Source organism: Labrus mixtus, chromosome 4 (genome assembly GCF_963584025.1).
Source record: "Labrus mixtus chromosome 4, fLabMix1.1, whole genome shotgun sequence".
Lineage (NCBI taxonomy): Eukaryota > Metazoa > Chordata > Actinopteri > Labriformes > Labridae > Labrus > Labrus mixtus.
The window spans coordinates 974,076-987,477 of NC_083615.1; the positions used below are offsets into that span (position 1 = coordinate 974,076).

The window sequence follows — 13,402 nt, forward strand, 5'->3', positions numbered from 1 at the left end:
TTTCAATCAAGCAAGACCAGTAGTGTAGTCAGGAGTGTAGTCAGGGACTGCAGAATACTACACTGTTACGAGCAGAAACCCAATTAAAGTCTTTATATGTGATGTTTCACACTTAAATATAATATAAATCAAGTTTATCCTCTGAAAATAACTCTGTGAGTCATGACTGTCTACAATGGGTGTAACACCCGAGTCCACTGTCTGTGATGTTTTCAGAGTTTTCAGAGTCCTATCTTCACTTTGTTTACATCGCCCGGACGGCCGGCTGACTCCTCCCCTCGTGTATAAAAGTTGTTTAATTGAGGGACTAGAGAAAAGAAGAATAACATACTGTACTCACTGCTTAACTGTGTTTCTAGATCACGCTCATTTCAGGTAAATTTACATGCAGTGTGAAGATACGAGCAGAATAAAGGTCGCTAGCATTAGCATGCTAACACAACAATGTAGCGCGAGTTGTTTTGGTTTCATGCTGGTGCTCAAGGGCGACATCTGCTGGATCAAAAAATCACATATAAAGCCTTTAAGGAATTTTTTTATATATTTTGTATTCGAGTCGCGTATTATTGCTAAATGTCATTTTCTAATTGCCTTTTTATCTTATATTTTGATAAATTCAATTAAATAAATGTTCTGTTTTTTTTTTAACTCTAAAGCACACTGCTATGTGTATGATTTGTGCATAAACTTAAATACGATTCATACCTAAGATTGGTGGTCAGAAAGTCAGGAAGGAATCATTGAGCAACTTTTGGATTATTTTGCATCATGTGACGTCTTCTTACAAAACCTTTGAAAGACTTTAAGTGATGTGTAAAAACATGTTCAAAAAGTCATTTCTGAACAACAAAGCAGCTTCCTCACTGTCACACTTCTGTCTCCTTGAGATGGTCAGAATCAACAGGAGATACTTTGCTCATAAAAAAGTTTCAAAAAGTTTCAAAACATATATTTGGCATTGCTCATACCAGCCTCTGGTTCAGATTAACTTACTACAGCGTTTATCCTCCATGAAGGAACGAGCTGAGTCACTGTGATATCAGTTCAAATCACACATTCATACACTTCATACATAGTGTGTTAGCGCATCATGACTTCATGATTTGCAGCTCCTTTCCTTCTATCCATGGTGATACATTTGTAAATTGTTTATAAAAATACAGCGCTTTAAATAGTAAAACGTGCAGAAGGTACACATACAATATGAATTAATAAAAATAATAATCCAGCACTTACTGTTGAAGTGTCTGAATGAGTCGTTTGTCTCTCTGCTGCTTGGTCACACTCTCCTAACAGGGACGAGAGGAGAAACATGTTATTCACACACTCAGACAGAGGAATGGTTCTCACAGTGTGATAAAACATCAACTCATATGAGGGTCACCAGGGCAATCCCCAATCAATAATCACTGAGATGAATCCTCACAGAGCGACTCTTTCATTCCCTTTGTCCCTTCCCGCTCCATGAGGGAACTAACCATGAAACAAGAGATTGCTTCAGTGCTTTCTTGGACACACTTCAGAAGTCAAATAATGACAACCCTGAATATGTCTGGCGAGATAAACAATGCAATAATTCAAAACAATCAATCAAGAAAAAATGACAAAAGATCAGCCCTACCCATCCAACGCAGTGTTTCAAACTCTGGATCACTGTCACTGAAAAAAGATACTGTGTGTGAATATAAAGGGCTGCGTATTAAAGATAATCAAATAAATATGATTTACATGTTCCAACACTGAAATAAACGCAAAAGATCGGAATGTTTTGGATTGATGCTTAAAGCCATGGAAAGCACGCTTTGTCAATCAAACTCCAGAGATCCACAAAGAGAGAGAGGGCCAATGAAAACACATTCGCTCAAACAGTTTGGTTCTGTTTGTTCTGAATCTGTGCCCGCTCTATAGACTGAGGGAGGGACATGTGTTCTTAAGAAGGGCTTGAAACATTGTTTTCCTTTATTCATGCATTTAATGTAAGACAGTAACACACTAAGCAGAGCAATGAAAGGCACTGTAATAACACCAGAAGTTTAAAAAAACAACAACAGATATTTGGTGAAGTACGGGTCCACTTCTTAAAGGTAGCAGGATTCTGAAGTTTGGAGACTTTCAAGGAAATGAAAGACATTTATACTAATCCAACTTTCCACACAGGATGAATAACAGAGCACGGCTGCTGCTCCAGCTGCAGATTGTGCAGGCAGGCAGGGTGTTCACTTTGACAGCTTTGAATTAGCCTTGGGTTGAAGAACATATAAAGTATGCATATTCCTACCCTGCAGCAAAAGGGGAGGTGTTAATTAAAACGCTGACAATGACTCCAAACTAGAACAACAGGAATCCTTTTTTTAATCCCAGCTGAGGTCAGTCCAGTTGGAGAGCGTCATCTGTGATTTATCTCTGCTGGAGTCTGTCAAAAGAGCCATAAATAAGAAGAAAGGAAACTAAAACCTTGAAATGAAAGTTCAAAACTATCACTTTTACAGTTGATTTTCAATGGTGAATCTGATTCTCAATCGCCTGAAAAACGTGCTGTGGCATGTGGGACGGTAATTAGTTTTTCCACAGGGGACTTTATTAAACTGGATTCAGCATGCAGAATCATTCAAAGCTTCATGTTGTTTGGGTAAAAAGCTAATTAAGTTCAAAATTAAAAAGTCAAGGTCAGTGCATCTATACAAAATATTCCAACAACTGATGAATGTAAACACATCGCTTCTTCTTTTAAAACAAAATTTGATCTGCTTGCACTTTTCCGATATGAGATCATTAGTATTCAAGCAGAAGGATCCCCCTGGAGCTAATTTAAAAATGTCTGTGCAAAGGAATGAGGACCATTCCCACTCAACATGATACTCATGCTCTGAAGGAGACTCGAGGTCATCTCTGTTTCTATAAGCCTGCAGAGCTATGACGATAAAAGACATGAAGCACATGTGGAAGGCATTGTGGGTAATTACAGTACAGTAGCCACTTAGACAAGCTATGCAATATGTACACAGGAAAAGCCATGGCATGCATCTGGGTCTAAAAGAGCACAGGGGCGTATAAATGCAGACAAACGAGGGTCCAGATAAAACAAGCCAAAAAGGATGAGCTGCAGAGAAATGTGAGGTAACGTATATCACTTACAGGGGAACATGACAGACAACCATATCTCCATTTTCAAGATCAAAAAACAAAATATCCAATTATAAGATATATGGATACACTCAAACAACTTATGGGGAAGACATGGGTGTTTGTAACGATAAAATAATGTTAGAGCAGTCTGTTCCCCTGTGTCTCCTCTCATTGGGCCTCTTTCACCAATTTATCTTCTTGAGAATTTTTGAAAAAATGTTCTTCAGTTGTTCTAAGAAGATTCACCAACGTGTTTTTCTACAATTCACTTAGCAGACGATTAGAGCTCTCAAGAACTGCCCTCAATGTTGTGCTTTGTCTCTGGTCACTTCCTGTCAGCACCTGTGTGTCCAATCAGACTCAAAGCTGATCGTTTGCTCTTACTGACATTGTTCCTTTTTTTCTAGATCCTTGCTTGTGTTGTTCTTACTCTCTGATGGACGTCGCTTTGGATAAAAGCGTCTGCTAAGTGAATTGTAGAATTGAAGTTTTTGAATTGAACGACTCACTCGAATGACATAAATTCATGTCACATCACAACAATGTCGAGTCCAGCAATTACCTTTCTTTTTTGTCACATCGAGCACAATAAGCACCCTCCTTTGGTATGAACACACCTGCAGTCATGCATGATCTTAATCTGATTGTAACGCTCACCTGTTGTTTACAACCACTGTGGTAAATATCTATAGACTAAATGTGCCCCCATTCCCCGAAATGACAGCCTTACAGTCAAGCCCTCAAGGCCCGCTGATTGAGCCCAAATGTACAATGAAAAGAGTAAAACACTGTTCTTTATAGAGTGTTCTCTATAAAAAAAAACATTATCTTGTTGCATGCATATGGTTTGAATCAAGGTGGAGAGCTGTTATTGTAAAAGGCCCACAGCCCTCCATGTACTGCTTAATGTAACTCTCCCTGAGCAGACGTATGGATGTATCTCTGGAACACACAGAACAGATATAGTTCAGCACAAACACTGTCTGTGCAGGAGGATGCACTCCAGCTCTCCAGCACCAAATCACTGCAGAAAAAAGGATCACTGAAGCCAAAAGAAAACGACTGCCAAAGCCTGAGTAACAATCCACTCTTATCAAAATCACTCTGAATTTCATTCTCTGGTTACCATGAACTGTGCAGGCAGAGAGATGTAATCCTCGCACTTGATTTGTGTGTCTTCACACGGAGGAAACCAAATATCTTTTGCCTCCTTCAGTCAGCGCGGGTGACGCTGTTCACACGCTCGTCTCAGCTGGGCCAGGTAATTGTCGAGCATTGTTATCTGCTCGCCCGGCAGAAAGTTTTCTGAGCACTTTCTCAAGGAGTGCAATCAAAGATATACATGATATTCTCTGAGTTAACTATGCAACCTCGCAAAATAGAAACAGGCAAAAACATAACAACTGAGCTCATGTACTGTATGTCCTGACGAGAGAAAATGTGATTAGGAGAAAGAAAAAGCAGAGATTTTGGATTGAGGCTTGGGTATGCAATTATTCTTTGTACCTCACTGAAAATAACCATCAACCTGGAAATCATTTTGTTTAGCTGATAAACAAAAGGACAACAGCACCTGGTACAGAGCAGAAAACAAAAAACATTCTCATTACAAAAATAAAAGGATGCCACAAATCAGAACCTGGCGCTTCATGTTGATTTCCTTTCTAGGATTCCTCTCCCAAACTTTTGGTGTTCCTTCACCACTGACGCCTCTGGCTTCCCACCACCACCACCACCACCACCACCATGACAGCTATCCAGAGAGACAAGCAGAATAAATTACTAAACACTTTGTCTGTCATATGATCATGCTGCAAGCCCTCTTTTTTTTTTCAGCGGAAAATGGGGCTGAGACTGTTTTTGTGTTTTCAACAAACGCCTGCAGCTGTTTTCCCCATTTCTGCAGCGCTTTTCCTGACACAGATCATTTGGGCAGACGTACACTCCACCTGGGGCAGAACTGACAACCAGAGCTCCCCCTGTGTATATCATGGATGTATGAAACATATCCTGCCTTTAAGAACCATCACATGAAGGACTCTGCTGAACTGACTTGAATGGAATCATGCCCTAATCACTTAGTAATCTCCCCTTCCCAGAGGCAGAGAGCACACATATACACACTTACAATACCTCCAGTGTCTGCATGTATACATGGACATGGTGATCTAGGTGGAAGCATCTGTTCCTGCATCCCAAAGATCCAAATTTCTTTCATCAGTGCCAGGCAAGCCCAAGGTATGTGTCTACCCAAATCCCCTTCTTTCCTAAACCTGCACAGCATGCCCCTCTTAACAACCCTCGTATTATCCCACCACCCACGTCTTCATCAGCAGGCTTCTGTGTCCCCTGCACTCATGCATCCATGGGGGGACTCCAAGATGGCCTAAGAGGCATTACAGGGGCTCCTAAACCCACCTATAGTCCAGCCCTGTGTGGGCCTGACATGAGGAAGCAATCACAGCAGAGAGAGATGAAATAATATATCGACTAATAGAGAGATGGATCAGTAAAGACCAGGATCTGGTTGCTAATCAAAATACATTCACTCAGTCCGAGCAGTGACTTCATAACACCGTGTGTCTGTCTGCTCAGTAATGACCCGGATCACATGTCCTATCATAACACAAAGACATGAGAGCCTCCATTCTAATATTTACTCAAACTACTGTTCACACACAGACACTGTCACCACTACAGTGACTTTATCCTGCTGACCTGTGTCAATTAAAGGATTTCATAAAGGTTAAGCAGGAATAATTGTAGAAGACGCCCGGACATTCGATGCATTCTTTTTCTATAAGCACTTTAACTGCCTGAAAATCTGAAGTGCTCTCAGATCGATTACAAAATGTGAAAGAGGGCCAACACGTCTGGCATGCTCTTCAGAAAGACTCCTCTGTACGAGTCGTGTTCAGCTGAGTCAGACGTTCAAATTACAGATCATTACGCTGAGGTGCAGCGAGGGTGGGTTTTTTAATAACTGGTTCCATTTTTGATTGGTTTCCAGTTTGATCAAATATGCAGAGTTTTTAGAGCATCACAACGAGCACACAGCTCACATGAATGACACATCTCCAATCTGGAAACAGTCTTGGAAGTGTTGCTGTTATTATTTTGGTGTTCAGGATCAGGATCAGAATCAGAATCTGGGTTTATTGCCGAGTACATTTACACATACAGTGAATTTGACTTGGTGTATTGGTGCTAAACAATTAACAAGGAAATAAAGCAGAACTAGAAACAACTTAAATAATACAGAATAAGAAGATATTACAATATATAAAATAGAATTAAAAATATAAAATATAAAATATAAAAAATAAAAAACACAAAATGTAATGTAGGAGCTGTGTAGTGGACTATGAGAAAACATCTTAGTGTGTGTAACTACTCACAGAGTGCATGTAAGGAAGTCCAGTGGGCGTTCATGTAACGCAGAAAGAACAGTTCAGCATTCACATTGTTGCCTAAAATGTCTTGTCACTAGAATAGGACATTCAAATGAATGGGTGGTTAGCCTAGCTTTGAATAGATTCTTGGGAGGTAAAGAGACAGCAGAGCTCTGTCAAAACGTTCAAACAAATCTTCTTGAATTTGAAGTTCTGATCTGATGCAGCAGCTTCCTGGTGTCTTGTCATCACTGTGGGAAGTAAAAAAAAAAGAAGCCCAAAGAATTTGCTGCAAACGGCAAACAAATAATCCAGCGGCTAAAACCAAAACTTTATCTTTAGAATTTTTTTTGAATGTATTTAATCAAAGACATTTTGTGCGCTAAAGGAATGTTACCTTCATCACCTTTGGATGAAGCTCAACATTCTCCATCGTTCCCAGTCTTCTGACTAAGTTTAGACATGTTAGCTGTATCACTCAACTCATCCACTTCTTGGAAAGAGCACAAATATGCATATTTCACAGAATATAAAAAAAATTTATTGCTTATAAAAAAATAATTGATTCATATCAGGAAAGGGATTCAAATGGATGTGTTTTCCACAAACACACATGAAAGTGAGTTAGGTTTAATAAAAGCAACGCAGACCAACGCAGGTACATCATATTTGTCCAGTTCAGAACCAGAGATCTGTGACTGTTGCTTCTCTTTTTAAAAATGTAGAAGAAGTAAGTCCAGAACATTTGCTGTAAGTTAGAATAATATACTAGGATATCAAAACAAAAAAACAAAAAATCCATGAGAATTTTAGAATAAATGTTGTCTTACTTTAGTTGATCCGTTATCCTTCTAGCCAGGAAGCCCGGGATAGATGACGATATTGAATAAGCTCTAATTCTAAAGTATTACTTAAAGTCTTTCTATGTGATGTTTCACACTTAAATGTATAAATCAAGTATCTCCTCTGAAAATAACTCTGTGAGTCATGACTGTCTACAATGGGTGTAACACCCGAGTCCCACTGTCTGTGATGTTTTCAGAGTTTTCAGAGTCCTATCTTCACTTTGTTTACATCGCCCGGACGGCCGGCTGACTCCTCCCCTCGAGTATAAAAGTTGTTTAATTGAGGGACTAGACAAAAGAAGAATAACATACTGTACTCACTGCTTAACTGTGTTTCTAGATCACGCTCATTTCAGGTAAATTTACATGCAGTGTGAAGATACGAGCAGAATAAAGATCGCTAGCATTAGCATGCTAACACAACAATGCAGCGCCAGTTGTTTTGGTTTCATGCTGGAGCTCAAGGGCGACATCTGCTGGATCAAAACATCACATACAAAGCCTTTAAAGTTTGGTTTGTTTATCCCCAAATACTTATCTGAGTTGGCAGACTCAATAAAAAATGTAAATGACACATGTGAGTAATATGGACATCTGATATCTCACTGTTACACAGTACAGAGCACTATGTCATATCTCTGTCAATATATCTTCAGAGAGCACTCTGCATCATAAACCAGGAATGTGTTTAAGCCTTCATTCAGTCATGTTCTCTCCTCCTTCATCTCCTGCATTATATCATCAACAACTGATCCCTGCACAACACCAACGACAGCTTTGTGACCCAATTCTTATAAATGAGCTCAGAAATTACAACCTGATAAAAAAAAACTTAATTTACCACCGTCTGATGCTACCTGGGGATAAATCCACCTGAACTTAACTTTAACAGCAGGTAGTAAATGTTTGTGAGAAGAAGAAGAAAGGATGACTGATGAGACACAGAACATTGAAGGTGTAACCACTGCATAATAGATGCATGAGTAAGAATTATATTGTTTTATTCTACAAAGAATCAAAGTAAAGTTTAATACCTTCGACCACATTGGTAATTACTGTTGAGCGAATCAGACTGCAGAGCCCCAAGTGTAACAGGAACCAGTTGATGGCCTGATGGTTTTAAACCAGTTCACTGAGGATTTGCTGCTGGTTCTAGTTTAAAGGGATACTTCACCCGCTGAAACATGACTCTGTATTGACATTGGGTCATATATGTAGAAATGTGAAATACATTTTGATGTTGGTGGCTTCTTGACCGTGAAAAGGCAGAAAGTGTCTTTTTGGCTCATGTGGATGAAAGACACCAAATCCCAGAATGCACAGCACCACAGGCCACTCCCACTAAGATCCTCTATTTCAGAATCAGAATCAGAAACACTTTATTAATCCCAGAGGGAAATTTGATCGACACAGTTTCTCCAAAATATAAAATATAGCAGGAGAAATATAGAAATAAAAACATTTACAGACATATTTACTTCAACACATAAGACCGTTTACACAACTGATTCAGAGATTTCTTCCAGAATTGATCTTGTAAATTCCTGTCAGTAAACAGACTCTATGTCTGTGTCCAGAGACAAACAGTGAGAGCACCGACACTACCAGTCCGCCCCAGCTCGAGCCGGCCCGGGCTCCTCGTCCTCACCGCCGCCGACAGACAGGCCTTATGTCTCTGCTGATGAGCTGGCAGCGGCCGGCGGCGGCAATATAGCCGCAAGACGGCTGCTGCGGACAGGCCGGTCTTGTTTCTGCAGACGAGAAACAAAACCGGCCTGTCTGCAGCCGTCTTGCCGCTATATTTATATTTTTTCTCCATCATCAGCTTTCTCCATAGAGCCTGTTAGCGTAGCTTCCAAACAATATGGCGGACGTTAAGTTTGGATTCTGGGAGTGAGTTCCCACCCACTGATCTGTGATTGGTCTGTAGCTTCAGTGGTCGAAAATATGAGGAACTAGCGTTGTAGTTTCACCCCGCTAACCACAACAGCTTCCAGTGATGCAAAAATCATCATTTTGCGTCACTGGAAGCTCCTTTACAGACTCAGAAATACAAAGATTTCACATCTCAGAGGAAAATGAGGGCGGGATGCACGACCATTCAAAAATACTACCAGGTTTCTAATGATACAAAGATTAATGCAGATGGGTGAAGTGTCTCTTTAATCTCCATACAGTGCTCATCACTTTTAACTTCACAAGAGTCTCACATTAACCTTTGACCTTTTCATGAGAATAACTCATGCTCGCGAGTTAGCTAGGTGTGTAACACGGAGAAAACAACACCCTGAAATGCCAAAGCAATTTTCAGTCCTCTACCTCAGAAATCAAGTCATGTTGACAGAAGGAAAACGTTCCAAATGTCGATCTGTATGTTTTGAAAAAAAAGTGATTAAGCACAACTGCAGCAAAAAAAATCTGACCTGGTGAGACAGCAAGCGCTAAAGCTTTGCTAAGATGCTAAGCAACAGCACATGTAGACCACATATTGAGCAACAACTTTGTGAAGTGTTTTGGTTGTCTTGACATCTAGAGCCTATTTTTAAAGTGATTGCTTTCACTTAATACTTGCAGGTTGAGATGATACCAAACAGACAGAACAAAGCCAAACAAGAACTGTTGGATGTAGCATGAGTGGCAGTCACTGTGATTCTTATTCACAGTCACAGAGAAATTATGAAAGCAGAAAAGTTATTTATAAAACTATGTTTTTGCTGTTGTTCTCATGAATACTATTTTAGCACATCATCGCTCCCCCATCTGAACAGACACACAGAGAGCTGTTAATCATGCAGGGTTTATTACTTATCTACTTTTACTCTTATATTGGCATTATGTGGATTTGTTTTTTTGGGGGGTTTAAATATAATTTTTTTTTTTTTTTAAAGATTTATTTCTTTAATGTAGAGATAGGACAGTGGATAGAGTTGGAAATCAGGGAGAGAGAGTGGGGAATGACATACGGGAAAGAAGCCACAGGTGGGATTTGAACCTGGGCCGCCCGCTTAGAAGACCACAGCCTCCATACATGGGGCGCGCGCATTAACCACTGCGCCACCAGCGCCCCATTAAATATAATTTCTAAGTGTCAGCAGGATTTTTGATTAAGACGTACAGGAGAGCTGTATATTTTTGTGCCAGTAAGAACAACTGTTTATATTTCTTCCTGCAACTCATTGTTAAAGTGAGACACCGGGACACGGTTGATGGTTTAATTTTGATATACTTTATTAAATTCATGTTTACAGTTATTTATAGAGACATGCTTCTCACACACATCAAATCACACGCATGCACAAACAGGACCTGTGGACATGGAGAGATGTCAGAGTGGGGCTGCTACAAGCTGCTAAGCAGAGAGCGCATCAGAGCCAGCACCAGTGCCTTGCTCAAGGGCAATCAGAACCAGAACAACTTCCATGTTATGGTCCTCAACGGGACTTGAACCGACGACCCTCTGGTTCCCAAAAAAAGTACCTACGGACTGTGCCACTGCTGCCCCCAATGACCACAGTCCCTGGACATGAAGTCAAAATATTTATTTGTACAGCAGAGCTCGTCTATTGTTGTATGAGTAACAAACAAAAGGACAAGTGTTTCGGATCATTTTCTGTTCCCCCATTTTTCTCAATTACATAAAGTAAAAAAAAACATTGGACTTGGCAGTCCATAATATTTGCATCGGATCAGATCAATACTGTACCAAATGTAGTCAGACCGAGGAGTTGTTTATTTTTATTTAATTGTCCCTGAACAGAGATTTGAATCAGATTGTTGTAAAGTAGAGATTCACACCCTTTGTAAGAAAATAACACATAAACATAGGAAATCTTAAACCTGAACTAAGAGTGTGTGTGTGTGTGTGTGTGTGTGTGTGTGTGCGTGTGTGTGAAAGTGTTTGTGAGTTTTTGTATTGTAACCAAACTCCTCCAGCCACTAAACATGTGATCAAGAAGAACTGAACCAGATGGCCAAGACTAAAACATGAATGCTTTCTCTGGAGTCTCCTTTACACTGCACGCATGCACGCACACACACACACACACACACACACACACACACACAGAGACACAAAGATTAAGCCCAGCAGTAACACATCAGTACGGCTTACACATTTAAATTCCAAATAAATGTTTACTCTCCAAAGATTCAGATGTCTCTTAAAACGACCTCGCTGATTCTTAACAAACAAACTGACCTACTTTGATGTCGTGTTAGATTGTACGAGTTCGCTCAGTGCGTCCTGATCTTTCAGGTTTAAATCATATTTCTCTGTAGATTTCATGAGGTGTCACTTCCAGGCACACTCCCTCCATCATGTCAGCGAGTAGTGACAACATGACCTGTGGTTGTTTCCTCATCTCGTCTCCTACTCTCTAATTGCTGAGCCGAGACACAGCTGGGTACGACAACATCCACCTCGTGTTCTTAAGCTGAGTGGTGCAGGCAGGGTGGATACTTGAAATGAAAAGGGTTCTTGTTCAGCGCTGATTGCAAAGATAATTATCAGAGCTGGAAGGCAACAAAGTCCCCTGACTTTTTCCCCCCTCTTGTCTTCACTTGCATCATGACCACAGCAGCACGACCCTGAACCACTGTCGTCCTACAGCTGGGGACCATGATTGGACCTGAACTGTAATGGCTCAGGCTGAACTGAGAGATTCACATCACATCCTCCTCCCTGTTTCCTGTTTTTCATTCTCAAACGGTACATTTGATTTGTTTCAGTGTGAGGCGTTTAATGAAGATCTGCTGCTTCTTTTCTCTCGTCTACATCATGCCAAACAAGCAAGGAAAAACAAGGAAAACAAAGAGAGTGAGGCATGAAGGTGCTTAGAAGTGTCGAGCGTGTGATTTAAAGAGCAGTTTTAAGGAAGAATCGATGACAACTTATTTAGTTGCAGACGTGAGGATTAAAACTTCATGTTCACAAACAGTATGTCATGTACTGTAGAGTGAGTTTATGTAGATATATGACAGGGAATGTAGTAATGAATATGAACGCCAAGAGTCACCAAAGCAAAGCCCGACTGAAACCTCAATAAACAAGAAATCTTTTGGAAAATGGCTGATTATGTCGGTTGAATGGTCACAGTAAAAGGCTAACTATAAGATAAGATAAGACACTTTATTGTCATTGTATGCGATACAATGACATTTGGTTGGTGACAAACAGCCCAGCAGCAAACTATGAGATTAAAAATATTTTAAAGGTCCCATATTCTTCTTTTTCTGGTTTTATATTCTCTTTAGTGTGTTTTCCAAGTGTCCTGTGCATGTTTAGACACATCTATGTGCAAAAATTCAAAGTCTACGGAAACGCGGCTTCACCTCCTGTTAGCTGTAGCATTAGCTGCATGTAACGCTCGGTTCTAGCCCCCCTTGATAAGAATTTGCCAGTGTGACGTCTTGTCAGTGTGAGATCACTGATCTAAGCCCATTGGCTCGTTGTGTCAAGCCCAGCAGCTCATGTTGCACGCCCGTTAACTTCTGTAGCACGCCCATGATATGCCGTAGCCTGCGGTAGCACAGTAGTGCTAAGGTGCTAATGTTTATGCTCCCCTCGGAGCCAAAGTGGCTGCATTCCAAATATGGTAAAAGGGGCGTGACATTTCCGAGAACCGTGCTGAGCGACTGACCAATTACGGCAGAGCCGACAGGCCGACCAATCAGATCAGACTTGGCGCACGTGGGGACTCTGAACGTGGGCACTTCAGAGCCTTAGAGAGAGAGTCAGAAGAGAGAGAGTCAGAAGAGAGCCGGTGCATGGAGCGACAGAACATGAAAACAGACACTTTTTAAGAACTTTAGCTATTGTGAACAAACTTTAGTAGGTACATAGATTAAATATATGAACCCCAAAAAGAGCAGAATATGACCTCTTTAAAACAGCAGGTTAGCCAACATACAGCAGCACACAATATATACAAAAAGTACAGGAATAATAGTTACTGCACAGAGTAACCATACTGCAGCATGTTTAAAGTGCAGTAGTGCTTCATTATTTCAAATCAGTCCTTAGCAGCTCTGGGGGGGGGG

General features: G+C 40.6%; 1 protein-coding gene across 1 annotated transcript in view; it reads right to left on the minus strand.

The window, feature by feature from the left end:
* LOC132973508 (zinc finger protein 469) overlaps positions 1–13,402 on the minus strand; it is a 236,888-nt gene that overhangs the window by 220,133 nt on the left and 3,353 nt on the right. Inside the window, exon 2 of the mRNA XM_061036997.1 lies at positions 1,237–1,289. The gene's annotated coding sequence lies outside the window, so the exon portion shown is untranslated. The remainder of the gene's footprint in view (positions 1–1,236; positions 1,290–13,402) is intronic.